At 37.7% G+C, this 8449-nt stretch overlaps 1 protein-coding gene and 1 non-coding gene across 3 annotated transcripts in view; both read right to left on the bottom strand.

Moving 5' to 3' along the window:
* Positions 1 to 8449, bottom strand: part of LOC108246189 (myelin-oligodendrocyte glycoprotein) — a 19274-nt gene that overhangs the window by 6542 nt on the left and 4283 nt on the right. The window lies entirely within an intron of this gene.
* Positions 560 to 4783, bottom strand: LOC112451251. 2 transcript variants are annotated; one of them, XR_005233387.1, is made up of 5 exons: positions 4689 to 4783; positions 4542 to 4604; positions 3110 to 3745; positions 1082 to 1198; positions 560 to 622 (listed from the first exon to the last, which is right to left on the bottom strand). It is a non-coding gene; the product is annotated as an uncharacterized LOC112451251 (transcript). The 2 variants fall into 2 exon arrangements; XR_005233386.1 differs by having other exon boundaries at positions 570 to 1198.

Raw genomic sequence — 8449 nt, 5'->3', positions numbered from 1 at the left:
TCCACAACTTTACATTTAATAACCAGCAGCTCTTCATTTATTGGACTGGATGCAGTTTTTGTTGTGATCTTCTGGATGTTTTATCAGTAAAAAATCAAGTTTTGAGGGAAAATGGTTCAGAAGTTACATGTCAAACAGCAGCAGCTTTATTTTTATACCTAACTTTATTGTGACTTGTGCCGTTGTCTAAATAAACCCACTGAAAGGACTTTTGTTGCAGCTCGTGGTTTTACTGTGTGGTTTTTAACTGAGAAGATCAAATTTCCCCTCGAGGCGCCACAGATGTATCTCTGAAAATATTTCAGTGAGCTCATGTGTGAAAATAAACACAACGCTAAGCTAACGTCTCTGTGGTTACACTTTAAACTCATGCTGTTCAAAACAGACAATTTATTTTTACTGTCGTCCACCATCTTGAAAGGCAGGACGTCTACAACTGATCAACTTTGAGACTGTTTCAAGATGGCTGCTCAGTTAATTTTACTGATACTCTGAGAACCAACAGATCAGATAAGATCTGAGTTTAAAACTTTAGTGAGCAAAGCTGCGGGTGATATACCTTTTTTCTTGTTTTTAACCACAATGTAAATCACAGGAACAGGAACATCTGCAGGAACTCAACCTGAGAATAAAAAAAGGAACTTTTTCAACATTCATAAGGAAAAGCCTTCACAGTTCATTTTTCTTAGTATTTGGCCAACAGCACAAGTTACATGGTTTGGATCAGTGACAAGGCTACAGTAAAATAAAAAAACTAAAGAAAAAGAAAAATTCCATCAATGTTTCATTTTTCAAAATAAGATGATCTGAGTCTAAAACTCAGTTTGAAAATGTTTTAGACCTCCGTATGGACTAAAGCTGCATAAACCTGTATGATTTAATGGACTTGTTGGGTCATTTTTACAGTTACTAACCTTTTTCAAATATTCAGTCTGTGGTTTGGTTTTCTTAAAGATGCAAATAGAAACAAGTTATACACAAATAATCACTTTAGTTTTTAATAAAATCACAATATTTCCTCGACTTTCTCTGCTCTGTAGAACTAATTACCATCCATCCTGTAGGAGAAAGTTAACTGTACCTTTGTGTTTCCTGCAGACAATCAGTCCAATAATCACCAACAGCAGAACCAAAATGGAACGCAGGATGATGGTTTTTGTGGAATGGCTGTGTAACTCTTGAGCTTCTTCATCAGGTCCTGAAAAAAATGATTTTAGATTTAATAAACCATGGTTTAGCTGCTGATGTGTCGGTTAGCAGATGGGAGTTAAAATGAGATGATCTTAGTTTAAAGCTGGTATAAAAGGCTGCTGAGTGAAAGGGAAAGTTTACAAGATGATACCTGCTGTGATGTTTGCTTTGGTGACAGTGGTTCTAACTGAAGACAGTAGGTGGGCTGGTGATGGAAGATGGGGCTGTTCAGAGTTTTACCAGGAGGAGCCAGAATGGGCAGGATTAGAAATGAGTCCTTAGAGGGACAGCTCAGTTTTTCCAGACCAAGTTAAAATGGTGATTTGTTTTTAACGTGAAGAAGAAGGACAGTGGATATATTGGACAAAGGATGTTGAAGATGCAGCTGCCAGGAAGGAGGCCCAGAGGAAGACCATGTGGGGGAAAATGCAGTTTACCAAATGTGGAAGAGAACTGCAGAGTTTACCTGTCGGCCAGGATCTTGTGTAAAGAGTGTTAAGTTGTTATTTCCAAGAACTTCCCAGAACAGTTATTAGGAAGGACATGTTAGAAGAGGGTGTTAATAATGATAAAACAGTTCCTGGAAAACTGTGTCTTTCTTCTGGGTGGAGCGAGCTGACCCAGCTGCCTGGGCTGGTTTCCTGTAAGTGACGTAGGAGTTGTGTAAATTTCTGACCAATCACAAAATGGTCAGAAATATTCAATACACACCAATGTATTGTGTCTGTATAAATAGGCCCCAGTCTCAAAGATACTTTGGGATTTTCTGTGGTATTTCTGAAGATTATAAGTTGTGACAAATAAAGATTCCCCGTGTTCTGGCAAAGGAGAGATAGTGGTTGCTCATTCCTTTCTGTGTAAGAACTGCCTTTATCACCTACAAATTGGTGGCCCGTATGGGGAGAAAAAATGAAAGCAGCTGACTTTCAGGATGTGGTATTCACCAGCTGCGTGGGCCCACAAAAAAAAAAAAAAAAAAAAAAGAATAGAGGTAAGAGATTTATTTATCTCTTTTCAGAGCATACTAGATACAACACAGCTGCGTGTGACGCCTCGTTCTGAAAGGAGAAGATGAGTGGAGTCAGAGCGCGGCCTCTGTTTCTCTTTTGGCCGAACGTGTTGTTACACGCGCGTAGAAGGACTGCTGAAACAGGAAAAAGTTTAGCCACTAGCTTAAAAATTTGCAGAGCAGTCTGTAAGTGTCACATCTTGTGTATTTCACGGCTAAGTTCTAAGAGAACGCATAACAGACGGGTGAGTCCCTGTGTGTCTCTGTTGTATGCTGGAATCTCGTGTGTGTTAAATGCAGCGCTAAAACCAGCTATTCATATATAATAATCTAATTACACATTGACCTTCAGATGTGGGGGATCAACAGTGTATGTACAATCAGAAAGTATTGATTTTGAATACAAGTAGCTGTTGAGTGAAATAAAGAGATGATGCATCAGAATCAAGCCAAGAAGGCTTTGGACCACGTGAAAAAAAGAGTAAAAAGCGCTTTGGAAACTGCAACTTGAAGTGAATTGCAGTGTTTGTTTGTTTTTGTTTTTCTGAGATCTCAGTGGTGAGCTATGAAGGAGAGATAGTGGTTGCTCATTTATTTCTGTGTAAGAACTGCCTTTATAACCTACAACCACAGAGAAGGTCCATGGATGCAGTAAAGTAGGATCTGCAGAGGGTTGGTGTCCTCTGTGTCTTGTGAGAAGTGTTTGTAAAGGGAGAGACCTCTAGACTGAGTCCCCCCAGCTGTACTGGTCCATTTTGATCTCAGCTAATCTATCATCAACAAAACTTTCACCAAATTTAGCTCAGTTTAAACTGAGAAATTTATGAACCCACAGATGTCTTTTTAACATGAACATAATCACTGGGTACAAAATTTAAAATGCAAAAACAAATCATAAAACTTTGTTACCTTTTTCTGGTTTGAAAACAGCCAGACGGCTTTCTGGAGAATCTCCTTTTCCAGAGATGCTGCACTTGTAGCGTCCTTCATCAGACTTGGAGACATTTTGGATGGTAAACTTGCTTTTATAGCTGGTGCTGAGAAGGGCACCATCTTTGTAGAAATCACTGATGTCTTCCAGACCAGTTTTCTTGTTGATACACCGAAGAGTCAGGTCAGATCCTTCCATCACTGGTCGGGCAGGAATATCCAGAATCACCAAACCAGCTGAGAAACATGAAGATGATAGTTTGATTGTTCTTTCAGGATGAAGGCTGCTACATGTAAGCTTTAAAGGTGCTCAAACTGAACACACAACCCAGTATATGGTGTACATACCAGTAACAGAGATGTTGACAGTATTGGTTGCTTCTCCTTCATCGTTTTCACACCAGTATTCTCCACTGTGTCGTTTCAAGATGAAATCAAATGTGCAGGATGGTGCTAATGTGTTACATGTTTCAGAGGAAGTTTCTGGACTTACTTTATGAAGTTTCTTCTTCACTCTCCATGTATTCATCCCATCAACCACCTCACATCGTACAGAGACAGACTCATATTCAATGAACTGAAGTCTGTCTGGAACAATTTTAAGAAAAGCTGTTTCTGAATAAAAGAAATGGGAAACACTCGATAAATGGATGTAATCCTTAATAAAGAACTATCATTTTAAATGAAAAGCAAAACAACAACAAAATATAAGTTCTTTTATAAAAAATGTTCAGTCAACAAACATTTATTTCAACAGTTAAAATAATCAATTTATATTGATTTAGGTCTAACCCTAATAAAAGAAAATTTATAACAAAACATAAACAAACATCTGTGCAGCAGTCGTTAAATTGTCTTTTACATCCTTATAAAAGTTATACAATCAACACCATCAATGACTAAATGAAAAAGGACTTCAATATACAGAATAAAAAAGTAGTATAAGAAAGTTTATACTTTAATAAAAGTACATTAAAATAGAAAAATTAAAACTTTGAAGAAATAAAACTATAGACTTAACAAATTCACTTCAGATTAAATAATTCTTTTTTTAAAAGATTTCTTGGGTATTTCCTGTCTAAATGTAGTTTCTTGCTGAAATGTTCATATCATAACACCTTTCAGGAATATCGTAGGTTTGAGTAAATAAACCAAGAAGCACTAGGAGAGCACAAACACCTGCCAAGGCTGTTGGGTCAATAAAATTTTTTAGGATCATGATCTACATCACCTCCAAAATTTTTATTGCTTGTTTTCTGTAACAACCCAAACACTTCCTTAAACATTTCCTCAAATCTATTTATTAGTTTTGAAGTAAACTTGGTAAAGAATGGACGGACGGAGAAACCAACACGACTGAAAACATGACCTCCTTGGCGGAGCTAACAAAGAAAAGCTTTTTCCAACTCACCATTGCTGTGAGCAGTGTCAGTGTGTTCAGCTCGTGCAGCCAGCAGGACAAACAGATTCATCACTGAAAAACAGAGAAAAGACATCTGAAATCACAATGTGCTGCAAAACAAACAAATAAACAACTACAAACTGAGTCTGTATTTACAGAGAGCTGTGACCTCCATGACTGATGCTCAGGACTGACTGTTCAGAGTTTCACACAGACATATGGGTCAAATGTAGTTCAGAACTTCCTCTTCCTGGTTGAATTAGTTTTGAGGTTTATGAAGCAGAAGGCAGAAACTGCAGTTCTAGAAATAACTGAGACACATCGTGGCTTCAGACCGCCTTCACTTTTTATATTTTGTAATACTTATTTATTTTTTTCTCACTGATTGACCTTCAGTACCTTATAACAGCAAAGGTCAAAATATATTATTTGTGTTTTTAATTCAAAGTTTTGGTCAGGTGCCTCTATTTTTTCTTCATCTCTGCTGAAATGTTTCTTTGACTGAACTCCTCCAGTAAAAATCAGTTAAACCGGACCTGATTGGAAATACTTTTTAATTTAAACAAATTAATAATACTGGTAATTTGAGATCAAGACAAAATAAAAATGTTGTATCTACAGGGTTGTGTGCTGGTTTGGGTGTGTGTGAGTGTTTCTCCTGCCTCCTTCAGAGTGTGACCGGCAGGTACAGCCTCCAGCTGGTGCTCGTTTGCAGCAATCAAGGGAGCAGTATTTAGAGGAGCAGCTTCTCTGAGGCAGATGCCAGAGGGTTTTATCTACACTCAATGGTACTGGTCTTCAAGTTGTTCTCAAGTGCTAGGCAATTGATTATTGTTACTTACCACTTGTGTTTTCCTGGTTTCTCCTCAGCCTGTTTTGGGTGAAGGTCCGTTCCTGCACCATCACCTCCTGGTTTCCTGTTTGGTGTCTGCTGGTTGATCCTCCGCTGGTCCCTCCTGGATCCCCTGTCGTGTGCTCGCCAGCCTGTCCTCCCTCTAACGCTCACCTCCATCTATCAGTAATCAAGAGAACTCTGAACGCTCTCCTGGTCCCTCCAGCCAAACTCTACCCGTGTGGATACTCCAACCTCCTCCCTCGATCATTTCCCACCTCCAAAAAAATTAAGATTCTGATTCCATTTAATCAGTCTGAAAACCTGATCTCATTATATTCTCCATCCCTCCAGGACAGACTCCGCTCAGATCTTCCCATGAGCCCACCACTGGTTAATTCTTTGTTCAATAAAACTTGTAAATCTTACTGTTGTTTGTCCGTAGTTGTTACTGCACCACAGTCATAATCCACCATCATGACAAAAGATTTATTCAGAAGTTCATGAAAACTCATCAAAATGGGATCCTAAGGTTTGATTCTATACTACATAAACATATGAACTCAACCCTGTTGATTTTGCTCCCAATTTTCATGGGCTAATCTCAAAGATCTGAGACTTTTTCTATTTACACAATAGGTCTTTTTCTCTCACATATTGTTCACAAATTTGTGTAAAATTTGAAACAATCAACAACATGATTAACTCTATGTGGAGATGTGTTGCACTGCATACAGAAAATGGTGGTCACACCTAAAAACTGACTGGTTTCCTGAAAAAAAGGGAGCAAAAACAAGTTTTTATTTTTGGTCAGTATAGTTGGGACAATACTTCTAATATCTAACCACAAGTAATGTATGTAATATATGATGATATATAAATATATATAAATGAATTTATTTCATCTCACTGACTGGAACTGTTCAAAGGCAGAAATGGAATAAATGTCTACATCCAACTAACATTAAAACCATCAAAATCAAACAGTCAACTAGAATTAAAGGAGCATCCTTGAAGGAATGCATATCGCCCGCTGCCTTGGAAGCTGTGAAGTGAAAACTATAATATAGACACTCCTTACCAATTAGAATAATGTATTAATGTTCTGTAATTCTATTGATTGTATTAACCTAAGGATGAGTGTAACTCTGCTCTAGCCAGCGAGGTCATGGGAGTTTATGGGACTGCTGGTACTAAGCACGGAAGATAACGCGATCTGGGGGAGTCAGCTAAGCAGAAGCCGGAACCCCTCCGAAGGAGGACACCTGCAGAAGATGGAGAAAAAGAAGTCCATATATAGGGTTCCGGAGAGATGAATGAATGAGGATGGGCCAGTTCTTTGTTCAGGTTAAAATGCTATGTCTTAGTGATTTAGCTCAGACTTTAGCTCAGACATCTTCTGGTGTTAATGCTGTGAGCTGGTAAGAGTGTCTCCCTTAGTACTAAGGCTAATAAATCTTTTAAACTGAAGATACTGCTTATGACCATTTTTGACTCCTGGTTTCTCTGTGCATTTTCCAATCCGTCGTGAGGAGAGGTTTTTTAAAGTTTGAGTTTCATTTAGGTAATATTTTGTCTCCTCAACAAAGCCAAGTTTGAAACAAAGATAAACATGATCTGTTAGAGCTTAGAGTTGTGAATGACTCTCAGCTACTACCACTCCAGATTTTAGCTCAATATCTGTAAATCTGACTGAGTTACAGCCATCTTTGTATTTTTTAAGGCTGATTAGCTGTGGCGGCCATCTTGACTCAGGCTGTTCATTCAATGATTACTTTCTGAGAGGTTCATTATCTGTTCAGTGGTTTGTGAGAAATTTTTATCCAGTGTTTGTTTCAGGAACCATCTTTATTCTTCAAGAACCACATTTCAGATCATTTAGAGAAAAAACAGACAACAAACAGTTTGTACATGTTTAGACATTGAAGATCCACTGATTTATACAAATACAAAAACATTTTTATAACAAAACATACAGACAAAGGCTCATTTTAGTATCACTGAGGAAAAACTACTAATAGTTCATCTTTTTAAGTAAGTACTACAACTGTCATCAATTCCTTCATTTTCTAGTTGCAATAAAACAAATGTTGTCCCTGAAGTGTTTTAATCAGCAGATAAACTTGTTCATCTGTTGGACTGAAGTCACTAAAACTGTTTCATGGTGTCCCGTTGGAAATGTTGTTCATCAGAGAAAAACTGGGATTCTGTGGTGAAACTTTCATTTTCTCACAGAATAATGATGCAGAATTTACAGGACCTGTAAGATCTGAAAATGTCAAATATGTTTTTATGTCAAATGATAAAAGGCTTCAGAGCTGCCAGATAATCTTAAAGTGTAGATACAGTATTTTAGAGACTTCTTCAGTTAAATGTTTCCTTTAGTTTCTTTCTGCTGTAATTGTTGTTCTTCAGTTTCTTTATTTGACTCTCTTCTCTGTTTGCTTTCCTTCAGCCTATTAACCTCTCCCTTCGTCCTCTGAATTAGTTTATCTGTGTTCATGTCCAGCCCTTCATATTTTTTCTTTTTCTCTTCAAGTTTCCATTTCTGCTTTGTCATGATTTCCTTCAGTTTCTTGTCTCCTTCTGCTCTGTTGACTACACTCTTCCCTTTCTTGTCTGTAACTTCATGCTCCACTTCCTTAACCTTCTTCTCCATCTCTTCAATTTTGTTGTCTTCCTCCTGTTTGAGGACAGCAAGTTCCTTTTTTAGCTCCTCCAGTTCCTCTTTTATCTTCATGAAAGCATCAGTGGTTTGATCCAAAGTTTCCTCATACTTAGTGTTAATCTTCAGTAACTCCTCCTCACGTTTAGACATTTTTTCAATCAAACCATCTTTGGTTTCTGCCATCAGCTGTCCTTGCTCTTCATTTTTATTGTCTGGTTGTTCCTTCGTTGCTGTGGAAAGAGGAAGTTGACAAACTTTAAAGTTTTGCATCAGTGAAGTTTATTTCTCAACAATGATCTCAGAGGTTAAATATGAATAATGAAGGAAAAACATTTCACTCACAGACTTTTCTTTGTCTCCAATTCCAGACAAAAACAACGACAGCAACAATAAGGATGAAACACAAAACTACAGTTA

The sequence above is a fragment of the Kryptolebias marmoratus genome, linkage group LG7, assembly GCF_001649575.2.
Source record: "Kryptolebias marmoratus isolate JLee-2015 linkage group LG7, ASM164957v2, whole genome shotgun sequence".
Taxonomy (NCBI): domain Eukaryota; kingdom Metazoa; phylum Chordata; class Actinopteri; order Cyprinodontiformes; family Rivulidae; genus Kryptolebias; species Kryptolebias marmoratus.
The sequence above is the reverse complement of the archived record's forward strand: the minus strand, read 5'-3'. Positions and strand labels throughout refer to the sequence as shown.